This window comes from Gracilinanus agilis, chromosome 1, assembly GCF_016433145.1.
Source record: "Gracilinanus agilis isolate LMUSP501 chromosome 1, AgileGrace, whole genome shotgun sequence".
Lineage (NCBI taxonomy): Eukaryota > Metazoa > Chordata > Mammalia > Didelphimorphia > Didelphidae > Gracilinanus > Gracilinanus agilis.
The window spans coordinates 695,718,950-695,738,758 of record NC_058130.1 but is presented as its reverse complement, the minus strand read 5'-3'; the positions used below and the strand labels follow the sequence as shown (position 1 = coordinate 695,738,758).

General features: G+C 39.2%; 1 protein-coding gene across 1 annotated transcript in view; it reads left to right on the top strand.

Moving 5' to 3' along the window:
• Positions 1 to 19,252: 19,252 nt before the first annotated feature.
• The window catches only part of PTK2 (protein tyrosine kinase 2), a 410,474-nt gene continuing 409,917 nt past the window's right edge, over positions 19,253 to 19,809 (top strand). The window contains exon 1 of the mRNA XM_044669284.1: positions 19,253 to 19,283. The gene's annotated coding sequence lies outside the window, so the exon portion shown is untranslated. The remainder of the gene's footprint in view (positions 19,284 to 19,809) is intronic.

Sequence of the window (19,809 nt, the reverse complement as noted above, 5' to 3'; positions counted from 1 at the left end):
ATATTCGAGGGAATTTCCTGGAGCAAAACCAGGAAAAGTGGAACAAATCAAAGCCTTCTTGAGGCCAGAACCCAGGATCAAACTTGGACCATCTGAGCCCACTCTTTGAGGCATCCTAAGTCATGCCATACACAAAGATACCATTTCAGTCTTGAAAAAACCCAACCCTACAAGGTGAATGATCCAGGTAGGATTATCAGCTCCATTTTAAAGCTGATCAAATCGAAGTTTAAGGGAGTTAAGAGTCTTGTCCCAAGTCAGACAGCAAAGATCTTTGGTGAGATTTAAAGCAGAGTCTTCTTTAAAGCAGATCCAGCCTTCTATCTGATGCCTCACTATCTTTGGTTCCCACAGACAAAGTCCTATTCTGCCCTCATCCCCAAAACACACACACACACACACACACACACACACACACACACACACACACACATACATACATTCCAGCCATAATCCTAGTTGTATGTGCATCAGTAGGTACATTAAAACCATTTGGCAATTTGTTCTTCCCCCTACCCCCCATTACCGTCTGTCTTAGAATCAATACTAAGTAATAATTCCAAAGCAGAAGAGCAGTAAGGGCTAGGCAATGGGGGTTAAGTGACTTGTCCAGGATCACACAGCTAGGAAGTGTCCAAGGTCATATTTGAACCCAGGACCTCCTGTCTCCAGATTTGGCTCTCTATCTATTGAGCCATTAGCTGCCCCTGCTCTCCTTTTAAAATACTATAGTCTAGAATTTCTGCTCTTTCCTTTACTCAGCCTCTATGGTATGATTATTTTTCTACTAGATTTTGTTTATAGACATATTTCTGATTGTTGTTTGTTTTCATGTGTTTATTAGATTTGTTAGCAGTAGTACATGTATTTTGATATTGGATTAGTCATTTCCGTCTCCAGGAATACAGGCCAATGCTGAACCACCCACGCATGCTTCAGCATGACCTGTCTCCTCTGTCTTCTTTCTATTCACTGTTTAATGGCTGCTTAGCATGCTGCAGCTGAAATAAGAGTCTTTCCAGAAGCAAACAGTTCTTATCTATTTTCTCCCTGGCATTTCCCTTTCTGAAAATAGGACTATCATCTTCATCAATAAAATGCTTTGCAGGTTTAATCACGCTTGCACAATGAATCCATACTGTAACTAATGCTATTCCTGTTAATATTCCAAATCTTAGGTTTTTATTCAACTTGCGTAGAAATTCAGCAGTTTACAGAGAATTTTTCAACCGTGATTCTGTAAACAAAAAGCACAGGTCAGAAATAAGGAGCAAAGCTACAAAATGGCAACTTGCATGCATGTAAACAATCAAGTTTAGAAATATTTTCAAGTTCTCTCAGAAGAGAATCAAGGACTTTTATGACATCATCAGGGATATGAGTGACCAGAAAAAGAGATGAATAAAGCTGGGTTGGTCACGTAGCAAGGATAATAGACAGCATATTGATAGTTGCAGTGTTGCACAGATGTCCATAAAATATGGCTTCCAACTTTTGGGGTAAATTTTCTCTGGAGGATTTTAAGAAGACCTGAATTCAAATCTTACCTCAGCTACTTATTAGCTATGCGACCTAGACAAGTCAATAGTACCTCCTACCTCCCAGGGTTGTTGTGAGGATAAAACAAGATTATATTCTTTTAGTAGGTGGTACAATGGGTAGAGTGTTAGCCTTAGCTTGGGAAGAAGCCAAACACCCATAGCCATGACCTAGGAGACAGGGAAGCACTTTTAATCAAAAGCCCATAGTTATGGGGGACCTGATCAAATCTAACATGAGCTCTTTAAGGACAAATACTGTCTCATTTTTATCTTTGGATCCCCAGTGCCTTGCACATTTTAAGTACTTAACAAATGTTTATTGTTAAACTGATATAGTAAAATGGTTAAAAATCCCTTGATCTCATATGGACTTTTTGGCCCTCAATCCCTAGTAACTTGTCTTCTTGTTGCTCTCAGCCTTTAGATTCTCCACATTTTTCAAGCACCCTGGTACCAATTGAAATTAGCTATATCTTATATATGTTGTTGTTGTTGTTGTTGTTGTTGTTGTTGTTGTTCTCCTTCTTCTTCTTCTTCTTCTTCTTCTTCTTCTTCTTCTTATTATTATTATTATTATTATTCCAAATTGAGATTAACCACTTGCATGTTTTTCAAATGGGATCATCCACTCACTCAAGCCCAGAAGCACAGTTTGGGAAACTGAGACTCAAGAGAGATGTATTATATACTATGTTATGTAGCTACTAGACCCAGTTCTGTTGCTTTGGGCAGAATTGGGCTTTGAACCCAGGATTTTCTGTTCAAACTCATGGGCTTTTCCTACTATACCACACTACCTCTGGAAGTAAGCCCTCCAGAAATAGTTCTTGATTTACTCCTGGACTGGAAAAAGCTCTCAGGTATAGAGAGTGCTCATTCTATGCAAGGCATCACACATAAGCATACCAAAGTTATAAAGCAGGTTTCTTAGGAGACTAAATATAACTGACTGCTTTTATTTGCATGTGAAGCTTCTATTTGTCACATCATTGAAATAAAGGAAATGTGTAATGACATATCCCTTCTAGAAAGATTCTGTTTTCTGTGATCTGCCTCCCTTACCAAGAAATGTAAACAGCTTCATGTATTAAATTAGAGGACCCTGCCCCCCTATTTTCAGCAGGGCGTCTTTCCTGTGGCTGAAATGCCACAGTTGTGCAGCCCCTGGGTATTTCATACCTCTTCTCACTCTCCACTAGACCGCCATCTCTCTTTTTGTAGATGCCTTGTCCCTTGCGATTATTCTAATTTAGCATCTTTTTCATTTCTGTTGTCCATGACAAGCATTCATTTGTCAAGTCTGCTTCTGACAGGATGAATTGCCTTTGTATTTTGCTCATACAGGTCCCTTTATGGCCCAAGGGCGCTAGGATTATCCATGTGAAATGTCAGCTGGTTTTTAATACCCAGGCCTTGGCAATTTGTTTGTTCTAGAAATATAAATGCAACTGTAAGTCAATCTGATGGGGGGTGGGGAAGAAAGAATTCTCTTTAGGTATTGTTTGCAAAAATAATTCAAATGATTTGCTGTTAGTAGCCTATAACTGACTAAACCTTATTCTTTGCTGATATTAATAAAATGTTAGATCAAAGGAGACCTTAGAGATCATTTAGTCTAACCTCCAACATTTTATAGAAGAGAAATAGAGGCCCTGGGAAGGGAATGACCTACCTTAGGTCACACATCAAGAGATCAGGGCTCAGACCCCAACTCTGTCTCTTACTAGTTTCCAGTTCTTAGGCCAATGATTTAATTACCCTGTTCTTCAGATTCTGCGTCTGTAAAATAGGAATGCTAATAATAATTGTATTTCTATTTCGGAAGCTTGTCATAAGTAAGACACTTTATAAACCTCAACATACAATATGAAGGCAAGCTTGGATCTGAATTTGGATTAATGGATAGTCAGCATTAGAACTCAGGTCTCTTGACTATGTAGCATAGAGCTCTTTTCATTGATTTGAATTTAGATACCATACGGTTCTTTCAGTACTGGCAGGATCTGCAAATGGCTGAGCTCTCAATTCTTTTTCTTGACTCTGTAATAGTTAAAATTAAATCATGAGGCTGTTAGTAGCTTTAGTAGCTTTATTACACCAAAGTAGTGACAGCAAAGAGAGGGAAATGTAGGAAAGAGGTAGAGAGTAGCTTAGCTTCCCAACCTATTTGCCCTTGGAGGGACTGAAGCTCACCACCGACAAGGGTTCCTTCAGGTTCCAAGCTCCAGCCAGAAAAGAGTGAGCAGATTCCTGGTCTCACCTTATAAGCAGTTTTCTCCACCCACTAGCTCTTCCAGGTCACATCTCAGGAACCAGCCATAGTTCCTTAATTTGCCTGGCACCGCCTGGCTGAGGCAGTGCTTGTGGGATCAGTTTCCCCTACTTATTGGATAAACTTCCTTTCTCTGAGGGTTTTTCTGTACCTGCACATCTCAATGGTAAATGACCTCCTGGTCACTGATTGATGATGTCAAATAAAGCAATGTAATGGGGAGGGAAATTCCCTTCCCACAACTCCCAGGTGTATATGAATTGGTGTCATTCATCTCTCTGTCCTACTTTATGCTATTTCCTTCCCTGTACTAAACTGGCCTTCTTGCTGTTTCTCATACCCAATACTTCTCACAACTCCTCTCCTTTGCACTGGCTGTTCCTTATTCCTGGGATGTACTTACTCCTCATTTCTACCTTTCTTTCAATTCCTAGTTTCTTTTAAAACTCATCTTGTGTCACCCTATACATGAATATGTTGTCTTCTACCACTAGACTGTAAGCTTCTTGAAGGCAGGGGAGGTTCTCACTTTTAACTTTATATCCCCTTTGTCTAGTATAGACCTAGCACATAGTAGGAGCTTAATAAATGTTTACCAATTGTGGCATTTCTGCCATGTCTAAGTTATTTGAGTTGACTAAAGAATCTTTGAGGTCCCTTCTAACTATATAGCTATGATTCTTTTTTTTTAAACCCTTACCTTCCATCTTAGAATCAATCCTATATATTGGTTCCAAGGCAGAAGAGCAGTAAGGGTTAGGCAATGGGGGTTAAGTGACTTGCCCAGGATCACACAGCGAGGAAATGTCTGAGGTCAGATTTGAACCCAGGACCTCCTGTCTCTAGGTCTGACTCTCAATACACTGAGCCACCCAGCTGCCTCCTATATAGCTATGATTGTAAGATGATGTGGTGTTCACTTTGGAGAAAACAGAATTTCCTTGACTCTTAGAAAATTGGCATTATGCCTATATTTCAAAACAAGCCTGTGGATGAATAAATACATTTTCATTAATACATTTTTATCTTCCAAGCTTATGGAACATGCTATGATTAAAAGGACACTGGCTTTTGGAGTCAGAAGACCTGGATTCAAAGTCCAGAATGAAAACTGACTAGCTCTGGTCCTCTATTGTCTTTAGTATCAAAGTATATAACTCTTCTGTATGGCGTTTAGTGCCCTTCACAACTTGACCCAACCCCTCTTCCTGTTATGTGTCATTCTTCTTCCTGCACTCTTGTCGTCCAGACAGATCAGTCCTCTTGCTATTAGTTTCATGTGGCACCCCTCCCATCTCCATTCTCTGTACTATTCCCTATACTTGGCATGACCTCTCTTTCTCTCTGCCTCTTAGGATCCTTTGTTAACTTCTCAGCTCAAATATTACTTTCTACATGAAGCCTTTCCTCCTAGCTGCCAATACTTTCCCTAATAAAAGTTTGGATTGTAGGTCAGAGGTCCATAGATTTAGAGTTAGAGGGGACCTGAGAATTCATCTTGTATAATTTCTTTGTTTTACAGATGAAGAACAGAGACTTAAAAGTTATGTGACTTGCCCAAAGTCATACAAATAGCAAACTGGAGAGCTGGAATAGGAACTCAGGGCCCTTTGACTCTAAATTCAACACTTATTCTACCATACTAATATGATACCCATTTGAATATATGTGTATATTTATGAATATATGTATTATGTTGTCTCACATATTCCTTTACTTCCTCCATCTCACCTTCCCCTCCCAGGATGTAAACTTCTTACATATAAGGAATGCCTCATTATTATTTCTCTATCCTTAGCACCTATTAGAGTACCTGGTATGTGGTTTTATTTGTTTGTTTGTCCTTCATTTTCCAAAGAGGATGAATGATGTCAGAGGGTGATGTCTTGACATGTGCATGAGTTGGATTTAAGTGAGGCAGAGTTGCACAAAGTAGACGACTTCATTCTCTCTTTCATTGAAGTCCAGTGGCAAGCTAAAAGTCAGGAAAACTGGCAATGGCCTAGGATGCAGCAGATGACCCTGGCATCTTCAATGACTGATCAAGCTCTAAGTGTTCCACAGTGACTGCTTCTGCTGTCTTCAAGGCCTTTGGAATGAAATATTCTCATTTGCTCATTTCACTGGGGGAAATCTTCATAAGCCTGGAGGAGGTGGGGTAGACATTTCCCTAAATCATTGATGGCTTTGAGGCCTGCCAGTTACCCTCAATCTGGTCTAGATTATCTGCCTAGATAGTTTATGGGGATATGGCTTCTACAGCCTCCTAAAGTCTCTGAGAGTGCCAGGTGGACACAAAAGGCAGATGAACAGCCTGAAAAGGATTTGGCAAGCTCTTATACTGGAAGTTCTGGTCCTCCCTAAATACCCATACACTCCCCATGGCACATAGTAGGCACTTAAAAAATGGATTGACTGATGTTAGAGATCATCTCTATTCCAAATCCAGTTCTTTTTTCCATTCCATCTCACTTTTAAAGTCCCTTTCAGATCTAACATGCTGTGACTCTCTCTCTCATTGGTGTCAAACTCAAATAGAAACCAGTCCCTGGAGCTGCATATTGACTTAGAAAACTGAGGACAAATAGGCATTATATACATTATATTGTATTTTTACCTATTTTTAAAAAATATTTCCTAGTTTTAATCTGATTCAGACCTTGGGCCAGCTGTAAGTGTGACAATTTTCCTCTGTATAATACTATATATGTAATTACTTGTGACCCAGTAGATAGAATGCTGGATTTGTCAACATGAAGATTTGAATTCTAATCTGATCTTAGACCAGCTATTTGATCCTGGGCAAGTCATTTAACCTCTATTACCCTTAATTTTCTCATCTGTAAAATGGAGACATCTGCCTTATAGGGCAGTTGTATGAATCAAATGAGGTAAGGTTGTAAAGTACTTTGCAAATCTTAAAGTGATATATAAATGCTAGCTATCGTTCATAGCTATTATAATTTACTTGTAATTTTACTACTATAAAGGCAGGGCAAGCGTGGTTGGTTAGATAGTATCTCCAAAATGTAATAGTTTCATATTACTATTCCATTAAGTTTTCCAGGGGACCAAATATTTTTTCAAAATACTTTAAGCCAGCTTTATATGAAGTTAATATTGTTTTCTGGAACTGTGACTTTGGAGAAAACTAAACCAAGACTCCTTTTTATGACAAAGTTTCATTTTATCACATAAAAATGAAATTAGTACTAGTGAAGACCTGAAGCAGGTAGGATCTAAGATGAACCTTGGAAAGCAGGGTGAGCTATGGCTTGAAGTCCATTATTCTGTTCCTAGCTTACTATCTCTTAGTCAGTGAAGAACACATGGTGCTGAGACTCAGGAGAATGTAGATCTAGATCCAGTATGGCCACTTCCAAGATATAATTTCAGGCTAGTTCTCTTGGATTTCATGTTGATCCTTTTAAAATTAGGGTCTCTAAGATCTTTTCCAGCTCTAAGTTTGTATAGTCCTAGGAAATATTGGCCTAGATTGTCAATATAGGCAAAATGACATCAATCATCTGGCATTTGTTAAGGGCAACAATCGATAGCACCTACACTGGCCCAGGTACTTTAGGTGCGGGAGAATTCCAAGATAGAAATGACTAGTCCTTGCCCACAAAGAGCTTATGTTCCACTAGAAGACACATGTTCACAGAGAAATAAATACAGGATATACACAATATAAATTCACAAGGATCAGGTAGAGTACTCATAATGGGGGAAATCAGGACAGGTAGCAACTGAACTGAGACTTGAAGGGAGAGATAGACGTATGAGGAGAGAGCATTCCAAGCATGGGGTCAGTCTGTGCCAAAGCTTTGAGGACAGGGATGGAAAGGAATATATGGAGAACAGCAAGTAGGATGGGTTGGCTGAATGGAGGGAAGTGAAGTAGAGTAATGAGTTATCCGTTTTGGAAGATCATCTAGGGCTTGATCGTGAAGGACTTTAACTGTGACTCAGAGGAGTCTATTTTTTCTAGAGGCAGTAGAAAGTTAATGGAGCTTTTTGTGCAGGGGGAATGGTGTGATTAAACCTATGCTTTAGGAATATTACCTTAGTAGCTTTCTGATGGATAGATTGGAAAAGGTAGAAATGTGAAGCAGGTAATCCAACTAGAAGGCTATTTTGATAGTTCAGTTAAAAAGTGATGAAAACATGAATTAGGATATTGGCCATCTGAGTAGAGAAGAAACTGAGGCAAAAGACAATTTGGAGGAGATGAAGGCATTATGGTACATTGGAAAAGTCATAATACTTAGGAGCCAGGAAACCTGGATTCTCATTTCAGTCCTGCTATTAACTAGTTATATTACCTTGAAAAAGTCACCTGCTGGACTTAATTTCTTCCTCTGTAACATGGGATTCTTTTTTTTTTCTAAACCCTTACCTTCCATCTTAGAATCAATACTGTGTATTGGTTCTAAGGCAGAAGAGCAGTAAGGGCTAGGCAAGGGGAGTTAAGTGACTTGCCCAGGGTCATAGAATCAGGAAGTGTCTGAGGTCAGATTTGAACCTAGGTACTCTTGTCTCTAGACCTGGCTTTCAATCCACTGAGCCACCTAACTGTCCCACAACACAAGATTCTTGGAGTACATATTCTATTATGTCCCTTGGGATACTAAAATATTTTTATCTCTATGGGTTTGTTTTTTTGACCAAACATTAGTCCATTCCAATGTTATTTCAATTCTTATTATATGTCCCATCCAAATTGTACTTCATTCTATTCCCTGTGTAGAACCCATGATTTCCCACCTCCATGCTCTTATTTAGGTTGTTCTTTATGGCTGGAATGTTCTCTTATATCTAATTATCCTTTGATTTCCAATCTGTCCTTTGAAGTCCAACTCAAATGATATTTCTAGTAAAACTTCCCAGACTCTTCAATCAATAATGATCTTCATCCTTAAATCTTACATAGCACTTTGCACCATTCTGATGCAATTATCAAGTAATATTATGTATCATAAACATTTCTGTTGACTTGTCCCCTTGCTAGATTATAGGTTCCATGCAGACAGGCCTGTTTCAGATAAGTGTATGTTTTCCAGCACCAGTTAACAGTGCCCCAAGCACATAATGAACATGACATATATGTGCCAAATGAGTGATTGGATGCCTCAGTTTTCCTGTCCTCAACTTAGGGCTATACAAACTGAGACATACTGAATCACGAGTGGTAATGGGCTATAACTCCCCCAAGAAGGTAGATAAATGTGAGCGTTTTCTTTTTTTCTTTAACAATTTATTTGTGGCTCAGTGCTTATAAGCTCCTCCCTCAACTGTTGCTAAAGTCTGTTAAATGCCTGTGGCTTGTCACATGCATTAATTATCTGTTGAAGGTTATAAAATACCACTTGCTTTGGCTTAAAGAGCTTTAAAAAAAAGGGCTCTCTTACAATCCTAATGAAATATAATGGCATCAAACCAGATATGATGAAAAAAAATTTACCTCAAGCCAAAACATAAATGAAATTACAGGAGGAACAGAGCAGTTAGATATTAAGGCTAGCAATAATATAAAAAGGCAATATGTCAGGTGGAATAACCACAAACTCTTCAGTTGTTTCAAATTGCAAAAAAATGGACTGAGGCAACAACTTGAATTAGAAGACAAAAAGAAGATCTGGAACAATATTCCTCTTTTCAGTCTTAGTATGGACCATACTATCTCACCTATTCACTACTTTTTTTTTTTTAAACACTTACCTTTCATCTTGGCATCAATACTGTATATTGGTTCCAAGGCAGAAGAGTGGTAAGGGTAGGCAATGGGGGTCAAGTGATGCCCAGGATCACATCTGGGAAGTGTCTGAGGCCAGATTTGAACCTAGGCCTGGCTCTCAATCCACTAAGCTACCCAGCTGCCCCCTCACCTATTCATTACTTAAGACTTTAGGATGGAGAAATCCGAACTAGAAAAATAAGAGCAAAGAATTTAGAGGTGGAAATGTCCTTAGAGCTTATGTAACTCATACAAATGGAAATATTATTGAGCCCTAGAAGGACTTAATGATTTGCTGAAGGGCATGCAATATATAAAAAGCAATCAATCAATCAATATTCATTAAGCACCTACTATGTGCCAGGCATTGTGCTAAGCACTTGAGGAAACCAAAAGAGGCAAAAGATAGTTCCTGTCCTCAAGGAGCTTATATTCTCATAAGAGAGACAACATGAACATGAATATATACAGATATGTATGTAATATGTGCAAACACATATATACATATACTAGGCAAGCTGTAGAGAGATACAGGATCAATAGGAAATAACAAAGACAAGATATTGGAATTGAGAGGCTGGGAAAGGCTTCCTGTAAAAGATGGAATTTTAGTTAGGGCTTAAAGGAAACCAGGGGAGTCAGTAGAAGGAATTGAAGAGGAAGAATGTTCCAGGTGATGGGGAAAGCTAGATAAAATTACTCAGAGTAGAGAGATGGAGTGTTTTGTTCATAGAATAGCTAAGGGTGTGACTAGATCAAAGCGTAGGTAGTGGGAATAAGGTGTAAGAAGACTGGAAAGGTAGGAGAAGTCTAGGTTTTTTGTTGTTTTTTTTTTTCATGATCGCTGAATTTTATTTCACTGATTTGTATATTCTTGTTAGTGTGGAAAAATAGGTGGAATCATATAGTACATATAGAATATCCCTGAAGTATAGAATATAGTACAAATATATAATACAATTTAAAACTGAAAGTAGTTACAGTATTTATTGAATGGAAAATATAAAAGTAAGTTTGGAGTATAGAATTATTTGAATATAACATGATAAAATACTGTCCTTGAAGGATCAATGGAAGGATAAATTCTAATCTTTACATGAGGAATATATATTCATAATTTCATTGCTATGTGACAGAGGTTATGTTTGCAATTTCCATGTTTTAAAAGAGGGAGGCAAAAATGTAAGACTTCCATGTTAATCTTTGGTACTATGAAGCTATAATTTCAAGTATTGGCAGTGAATTAGGAAAATCAGCATTTTGTATGGTACCATTTATGTGAAGATAGGATTAACTCTCCCCTTGTCTATTTTTAGCTAAACAAATCAAGAACTCAAAGCACTCCTACTTAAACCTAAGAAAGAGAATTCACAGAATAAGCTCACACCTCCAAAGGTCACTCCTGCCCCCATTGGGCAGTACTGGGCAAATTGAAAGATTTCGATTGGTTTCCATGAAGTGGGGGAGTGACAGGAAGTGACCTTGAGAAAACTGCTTTAAAAAGGCCAGCTTGAGGATTCAGGGGCTCTCACTCTGTGTCCGTGAGCTAGAATGAAGAAGGAGACTCTTTCCTTGGATCCTGCGGTGGTGAGTGGATTGATTCCTTCTTTGGTTCTTCAGTGAGGAGACCTTCTCTTCTCATTGGCGCTTCTGTGGGACACTCCCTTCAGCGTGAGATATGGTGAGATTCTTGGTGGTCTTAGCCTCATGTGCACTGAAGGTTCTCTTGTGGATTCTTTTGCATCTCCTGGCTCTTTAGATTTCAGCTTCCTAATTAGGACTTTGGATTCTGGTGAGGTTCACTTTTGGAATTCGCATTTGCCGGCTGATGAGGCAGGGGTGTGAATTTGCAGAGGACATGGAACCACACAATGCTGTTCCAAAATCTCTAGGATGCAGCAAAAGAAGTCTTCAGGGGGAAAATCATATCCCGACCCTTAGCTGGAAGTCGGACCATAGGCCCAGGTCCACTGATGCTTAGCTCGGGGGCGCCGCCTCAGCCGTGATTCCATCCATCTTGAATTTGACCAGAAGCCTAGGTTTTGATGGGCACTGAATACCAGACTAAAGATTTTGTATTTGATCCTGGTGTTGGTAAAGAGCCACTGGAGTCTATTGATAAAGGGTGGGGGCAGGAATGAGAGGGTAGGGGTGGATTTAACATGATTTGAACCTGCACTTCAGGAAAATCATTTTGGTGGCTGAGTGGAGGATGAAAAGGAATGGGAAGAGACTTGAAGCTGGCAGACCCATCAGCAGGCTATTGCAATAGTTCAGGTATGAGGTGGGGACGGCCTGCAGTAGAGTACCGACAGTATCAGAAGAGAGAAAAGGGAACATTCAAGAGATGTTGCAAAAATGAAATCAACAATCCTTGGCAATAGCTTAAATAGGAGAGGTGAGAAATATTGAGGAGTCCAGGATATTTTCTAGGCTGTGACCTGAGGAATAGTAGGATGGTGGTGTCCACCTTAATTAGAAAGGTGGGAGAGGTTTATGGAGAAAGCTCAGGATGTCTGAAAGACAGGTGGAGATGCAGTATTGGAGAGATCAGCAGAGAGTTTGGCAGGAAAGGTAGATTTGAGAATCATCAGAGTTGGTAATTAAATCCAGGAGAACTGATGAGATCACCAAATGAAGCAGTATAGAAGGAGAAGAGGGACCCAGGGCAGAACCCTGAAGGATTTCTATGGGTTGATGGGAATCCAACAAAGGAGTCTGAGGAGTTGTCAGATAGGTATGAGAAGAACCAGTGCCTACTATGCATCAGATACCATGCTAAGAGTTAGAGAGAAGAGAATATCCCATAGAAGAGGATGATTCCCCAGTGTCAAAGGCTACAGAGTATCAAATGGCTAATCAACATTTTCTTTTCTAGATATTTACTAACCATTTATTTAATAATACATTCTAGAATTTTCCTCAGTAATCAAAGAGAAGCTTGCTGGCCTGTGGTTTGCATACTCTGCTCTTTTTACTTCTTTTAAACAATAGAGACAATATTTGCTCTTTCCTGGTACCAAGCACCTCTCTCATTCTCTAAAAAATAATTTTGCTCAGAAATCACATGTACCATTTATTCCTGTCTCTAATAAAGGATCTCCTTTCTTCTACCTACCTTTCTCCCCCTGCAAAATGGTAAGGCTTTGGTTACAGGAAAGGGGAACAACACAGAAGGCATAGAATAGGAAGTGACAAGATTCAATAGCAGGAGAAGGATGTTGTGGTCAAAGTCTGGGAGAGAGAGCATCACAGAATTGCAGAGACAGGCTTTTCCTTGTTGAAGCTAGCTGTTGGGTCCACTCCCATTGTCCCCCAGTATCAAGATCTAGTTGGAAGCCTCTGCTAGTGATCCTGAATTCATACCCATTCTATCTTCATCAAAAAACTTTTTATTCAATAAACATCAGTTTCAAACTATATTGTGTATTCCTCTGTCTCCTATCAGGAAATATTGCTTATGGATACTAAACAAACTGAATTGTGCATTTCTTGAACTTCTAGGTTCAGAATAGCATATATACTATTTGGATACTGCTTGGACCTAGGAGGAGAGGAACAGGAAAAAGACTTCAATAGGTTTAAAAAAATTTCTTTATTGTTTATTGCCCTTTCTCTATGCCAACAGTAAAATAACTACATTCAGTTCTGTCAGGATATTCTGTTTGATTCTGTGGGGAATGACTTCGTTGTGCCAAATTCACATGGCTACGTTTCAGTACAATATAGCAAGTTCAAGTAGGAAGTGAGTTTTTGCAATAAGATGGGGGCTCAGAGGTGATTTTATTTTTGTAAATTCATTAAAATACATGCCCTCTATTTTGTGACTATACAGGGACCTTCAGAGAGAGGCGGAGTGAGAAGATAAAAGTTGATTCACTTTCTTTGAAGCATATGAAGCTTGGTACTTTCCTAGCACTTCTGGTAAGAGGTCAAAGTATATGAAAATCATATCCCAAGGGTCTCTCCAAAGCCTATCATTTTTTTTGGGGGGGGGAGGAAGAGGAGGCTCAACAGGATCAGGTTATCGGCTAGCAATGCCACCTGGTGGTTAAAAAGAATTTAAGTCAACTTAAATTTATAAAGAATACTTTGTATTCCCTCTTTCCCTACTTACCTTGAATATCAACAATTTATTAGATCTATTTGTTCCATGCATTCCAGCTCAATGATTATTCTTCTTGGAAATAAAAACAGAAGCAAAATAGGAGTATTTTAGGTCTGTATTCTTTTTGTCATCTCTTTTCATTGTCCTATATATCCTGTGTAGCAAGCTTATGCCTTCTTTGATACTCTTTTCCTCATAATAGCTTCTTTGTGCTGAGTATTCCTTCCTAATCTCAGCTCATTATGAACTTTAGCACCCCTCTTGTTATTGTTTTAGAAAGATGCAATGCATTTTGATTCATCCTGTTATTTCCCCTTATTTCCATTTTTTTGATCTTTGATCCCCACCCTCTCACTTGCTAGTGCCTTCCCTTCAAATCACTTTGAGTCTTTTTTATAAATATCTATATGTGTACATAATAATAATAGTAAGCTTTTGTATAATGCTTTGAGATTTGCAAAGCACTTTATTTGTTCCTTACAACAATCTTAAGGTGTTATTATTATCTTCATTTTCCAGATGAGGAAACTAAGACAAAGAGGTTAAGTGACTTTTTCAAGGTATTACTACCTAATGTATCAGTCTACATTCAGATTCATGTCTCCTTGACTCCAAGTCCAATTAATCCACTGTGAATCACCTAGCTGCCTTTAAAATCTGAACGAGTTTCCTATGCCTCCTCATGAGTCTTAAGAAAACTTCCTCTTTTCCTGCCCTTTGTGTCATTGGAATTTCTTTCTTGAGAACATTTCATACTTCTTTAGCTGACATTTCGTATTGAATTTTACCTTATGGGGTAAATTCAAAATTAAAATCTGCCCTCCCTAAATATAAGGTACATGTTAAAAACTATGTTTGGCTTTCCTCTTCTTATATGAGCTTCTGTTTTTTTTTTTTTTTTTAACCCTTAACTTCTTTGTATTGGCTCCTAGGTGGAAGAGTGGTAAGGGTGGGCAATGGGGGTCAAGTGACTTGCCCAGGGTCACACAGCTGGGAAGTGTCTGAAGCCAGATTTGAACCTAGGACCTTCCGTCTCTAGGCCTGAGTCTCAAACCACTGAGCTACCCAGCTGCCCCCTCCTCTTCTTATCTATTAAAAAGTCCATTAAGGCCACTTCTTTTCTAGTCTTATAACTTTTATTTGCCCAACCTGTTTCAAAAAACAAAAACAAAAACAAAATCCAGTTACTTTTATTACTCCTATCTCCTGATAAAATATTCCATCACCAGTAAGGCAATACTAGAAATTATTAAAATGGTTTTGGTTTGTTTTTTTGGTATAGAGATAACTTGGGTATGTGAATGATAGAATTCTCCCTTAGGTATTGTACCATTTCTCTGTAAAAGCTTTGTGGTATATTTTCTAAACTATTCATCTATTCCCTCCTTTTATACCAGTGGTCTAATATATACTGCTTCCGTTGATCTTCACTCAAATGCTTTCCACTATGCTTATCTCCTTGGGTTCCTATGTCTCTTCATATGTATATATCTTTTTTAATGTATTTTAAATTCTGAACTCAAACACCAAAAACAAGCATTTGCATATACACAGCAAAACATTAAGAAAATTGTATAAGAAACTATAAATCACTACTTCAAAATTCTTGATTTTTAAAAATATATAATAAATTTCATATTACTTTCCTCCTTGTCCATATTTTGTTTTCTTTTGCACAGTAAAAATATTTTGATGATTTTGACTGAAATCAGGATAGGCATACCTTATAGATATTGCTGGTTCAGTTCCAGACTACTTCAATAAAGTGAATATGGTAATAAAGCTAGTCATGTGAATTTTCTGGCTTCCCGTTGCATATAAAAGTTGTGCTTATACTACACTATAGTTTATTAAGAGTGTGATAATATTATGTCTAAAAATAATGTATATAGCTTAATTTAAAAATACTTTATTGCTAAAAAATCCTAACCATCGTTTGAACCTTGAGGTAGTTGTAATCTTTTTTGTTGGTGAGTGGTCTTGCCTCCACATTGATAGATATTTATAAAAAAGGCTCAAAGTGATTTGAAGGGAAGGCATTAACAAGTGAGAAGATGGGGATCAAGGCCAAAAAAATGGAAATAAGGGGAAATAACAGGATGAATCAAAATGCATTGCATCTTTCTAAAACAATAACATGAGGGGTGCTGAAGTTCATAATGAGCTAAGATTAGGAAGGAATACTCAGCACAAAGAAGCTATTATGAGGAAAAGAGGAGTATCAAAGAAGGCATAAGTTTGCTACACAGGATATATAGGACAATGAAAAGAGATGACAAAAAGAATACAGACCTAAAACACTCCTATTTTGCTTCTGTTTTTATTTCCAAGAAGAATAATCATTGAACTGGAATGTTGGTCAGAGTAGTGGTTGATGTAGGTAAGAGTAGTTATGGCAATTTCTTAAAATAAGACAACAAAGAAGTTTTCCCCATCCATTGTCTCTTATTTTCACTTGAACACTTAAAGGCCATTTTAGGTTTATTAATTGGCCTAATTTATTTATTATCGTGTCTTAAGAAATAGGGAAGCCTATTGTTATGGAACAGTCAAAACACATTTTTTATTAAGTTTGAGGTCATATATAGAGCCAGTTTAAGGTTCCCCAAAACAGTTAAAATAGTAACATCAAAGACCATTAATCACAGATAACCATAACAGAGATAATAATGAAAAAGTTTGAAATGTTGTGATAATTACCAAAATGTGTGTGACACAAAGACCAAAATGTGAGCACATGCTGTTGGGAAAATGATGCCAATAGACTTGCTTGATATATGGATGCCAGAAATCTTCAATTTGTAAAGAAACACATCTCACATGCATTTATCTTAATATATTATACTACTCCACTTGTACTATTCTTTAAAATATAGGGCATAGATATGGAGCCAAAATGGCAGAGTAGCAGGAAGAAATACATCTGAGCTCTCACTCACAAGTTCTCTATAGTTCTAGAAAATCACTGGAACAAATATGCAATATCTTGACTGCGGAAAGTGCATTCCCTGAAACTAGTCTCTCATATGTGCTCAGAAAATGAAATTTAAAAGCAGAAGTTGGCCACGAAATAGAGATCATTGTTATTGCTCTTAGCCATGTGCTTCTGTACATCAACATTATTGCTTCTTCAGTTGGGAGGGATGTAAAGGAAGAAAATCTCTTGCTTTCCCTCTTTCATCCCTCTAGCCTGTAAATTTTGGGTAGGGAAAGTAGGCCAATTGAACTCTTAGTGAAATATTACTGAGACAGTCTCATTCTCTGAAATCCTTGAAGTTCCTGTGGGAATCACCTGATCAATTCTTTCTTACACTTCAGAGATTTGTAACTTCATATTCATGCTCTGTATATTAGCCTTTAAGGGTTACTATGGCTGAAAATTTTTCACTGTATAGTCAGCCTAGTTACAATCTTCTCTAAATTTAGGTTATCATTCAGTCACTCAGTCTATCTGAATCCATTCTAAAATATAGATAGGGCCTGCTAAAGCTTGTACTTCATTCAAAGCCCTCTGAGAAGTCAGGGCAATTTCTATACCTCATTTCAATGAAGTACCATTATTATTAGTGTTTGTGGGAACAAAGAAGATGATTGTCTTTAAGGATGAAGTCTTTTCATTTAGTCCCCTGGCCAAACTCTATGTGAAAAAAGAAGGGGCCATGGCATAGAAAACTTTTATTTCGATAGTCCAGAAATATATACCTTTTTCCTAGCTTCTCTTTTCACTTCAGAGATAAGAAAACTGAGAGGCTGGCAAACTTAATTGATTTATTAAGTACTTTATGCATTAAGCACTGTTTTAGGTAATGGGAATACAAAGATAAGAAACGACTCTTACCCTCACAAAATTTCTATCACCTGAATTATGAAGTGAGCTGCTCCCAAATCTCACAGAAATTAGGGGTACATCTGTATCTCTGACTTATGATCCAAGGATAGATCTATATCTATATCTATCTATATCTCCTTATCTGTCAGCAATACTATAATAATAAATACAATAAAGAAATACTACTTTAATTCACTTTTTATTGACTATTTCACAGTAGATTTTACAAACCTATTTTTTCAAGACTTCCAACAGAAATGAGGGGCTTGGACTAGTTGATCTTTAAGGGTTCTGTCCAATTCTCATATTCTATGTTCCAAGTACTTTCTGCTGACCTCTGATAACCTATTTTCTTGTATAAAACAAACAAATGAACAATCAACAATAACAAAAACAACCCAAACTACAACCCTTCCCTTCAGTTTTAGAATCAATTCTAAGGTAGAAAAGTGGTTGGGCAAAGAGAGTTAAGTGATTTGCTCAGGGTCACACAAGCTATGAAATATGAGGTCAGATTTGAACCTAGGACCTCCTGTCAATGAACCACTTAGCTTCCCCCTGATAATCTATTTTCTAAGGTACCTTCTAGTTTTCATATACTACATTCTAAGGTCTTTCTCTCTAAGATTCTCTGTTCTAAGATCTCTTTGAATTTTAATGTTAGATAAGGTTCCTTTTGTCTTTTAAAGTTTCTTGCATTCTAGGTTCTAAGGTATGCCAGTTCTGCCTCTGGCTTTGTGGTTCCAAAGTTTCTCCTGGCTCTGCCATTCTATGTTCTAAGATCACTTCCAATTTTGACATCTTTTTGTTCTTAAAGTCTTTTGTATCAGTAACGATATTCAGAAGTCTTTTCCATTTCTGACATTTGATATTGTAAAGTCTTTTCAACTTCTGAATTCTAGGGTGCTGCATGGCACTGTGGAAAACAGGACCTTGGACTTGGGGTCAGGAAGATCTGAATTCAAAATTGGCCTCAGACTAGGTGATAGTTGTGTGATCCTGGACAATTGCCCTTGATAACTTCAGTTTTCTCAGTTGTAAAATAGGTTAATCATAGCTCCTACCTCTTAGGGTTGTTGCAAGGATTAAATGAGATACTATTTGTAGAGCCTTCTTATAAATGTTTGTTTCCCTTCCCTTCCTTCTCCCTTTCCACTTCTTACATTGTATCCCTTCCAATTCTGACATTTTAGGTTCTAATGTTCTTGCAACACTCCAGACATTCTGTGCTCTTAGGTCTCCTTCAGTTTTGACATGTTTTGTTCTAAGGTCGGTTCCAGTTTTTATGTTCTAGGTTCTTAAGGTCTTTACGGCCGCTGACATTTTATGTTCTAGGGTCCCTTCCAGTTTTGGCATTTTTTGTTCCAAGGCCCAGTCTACTACCTCTGAGACTCTTCTAAGGTCCTTCCTAATAGCTCAGCAATTCCCAAATTTTATGAACTGTGCTGGAAGTCCTTCCTTTTATGCCTAGGCATTGCTAAAGCTTTACTAGGTTTAATTCATTGCCCAAACGAAAACCCGACCCGTCTCCCTTGGGGTCTACCCTCTACTCCCTTTACCCTCTTCGTTCCTCCCTTACTTTCTCCCTTCCCCCTAACCACGGCCATTCCCAAACCCTGGAAAGGGCAATCCCAATCCGGGATCACAACGGTGGGGGGAAAGGGGGCGGGAGACGTGAAGCGGGGGGAATATCGGGCATGCGCGAGCCGCTCGGCGCATGCCCCGTGAGCCCCCGGCTGGTTCTGGTCTGAAGTCGGAAGCCTGGGAGCCCCTGACCCGGGCGAACGGCAGCGAGTGTGAGTGTGCCCCGAGGCATGCGGGGAGGGCCGGGCGGAGGGAGCCGGAGCCCTTGGGCTGGGGGCGGGGGAGGGGGGGGAGAAGCCGTCGGGCGGGCCCTCGAGGCCAGCCCGAGGCTACCTCAGGGGTGGGGGCGGGGGCCGGGGCCAGCTCGAGCCCAGCCCGCGGAGCCAAGCGGAGCCTGTGCCGGGAGCTCGGGCCGGGGCCGTGCGGGGCGGGGCGGGGGCGCTTCTGCCTTCCGCCTTTCTCTCCTTACCCGGGAGGGACCGCTGGCGGGCGTAACTCTGGGTTAGGGAGGATCTGACTCCGGGAGCCGCTGCAGCCTGGTCTTCTCCTCCTCCTTTAGCTGAGCGGCGGGAAGCCAGGAGCACCGGTGGCAGCGTGTGCCACGGTGAGAGGCGGAGAGGGAGGGCCGCTGGCCCTTGGTGCTTCAACTGCCTCTCCTGCCATCCCCTCCGCGCTTCTCCCAGCCCACTCCCCATTCCTTCTTTCCTCCGACTTCCTCCCCTCCTCATTTCTCCCCGA